Below are 692 nucleotides of genomic sequence, written 5' to 3' on the forward strand. Positions count from 1 at the left end.
AGCTATTTGTGAGAAATATGATATATTTTCCATACCATAAGTGTACTCAATGGATAATTAATGTAAAGTAGTCTCTTATATGAAGTATCCCTTTGTCGTTTTGTTTTGTTTTAGCGGCATGGAAATGCTGAAACGCGCTGTCTAGATAAGAAATTGTTATATAGGAAATTGACATCTGTGGAGAATCAGATTTATGGAAGGTATGGTCTTTGTTCGTTGTTTAGCAGTACATTTTGCTAATTTGGGTGTCTTAGAGTATATGGATTATAACAAATTATCTAGCAGAGTTCAAGGTGTCTTGGGATATTATTTTCTTGTTTTGCATTGTTGGCATTTGTAGGGAATGTAATTGTAGGTTATGGATTGAAATGCTGAATAATGATTATCTCAACGTCACCAGCAATCATGTGGATATGGCATTGTGTAAGTTAGTTCTTGATCATTTTCATTTTATGAAATATATTGTGTTTCCTTGGAACCGCGATGTGGCAGTTATGATTTTTTTTTATTCGAATATTTTCAGGCTCTGATTGTATTATTACATTTCTTGAACGTTTAATTGACTCTAAGCATTTTATTAGGCTTTGTTTTTCTCGGTATTAGGTGTTGATGGAGACGTGTCTTATTTATGTATAAGCAGTTTAAACGTCCATTTTTTTCTTCTGCAAGTTCCTAGGCATGTGATTTTTTCA

The sequence above is a fragment of the Penaeus monodon genome, chromosome 28 (assembly GCF_015228065.2).
Source record: "Penaeus monodon isolate SGIC_2016 chromosome 28, NSTDA_Pmon_1, whole genome shotgun sequence".
Lineage (NCBI taxonomy): Eukaryota > Metazoa > Arthropoda > Malacostraca > Decapoda > Penaeidae > Penaeus > Penaeus monodon.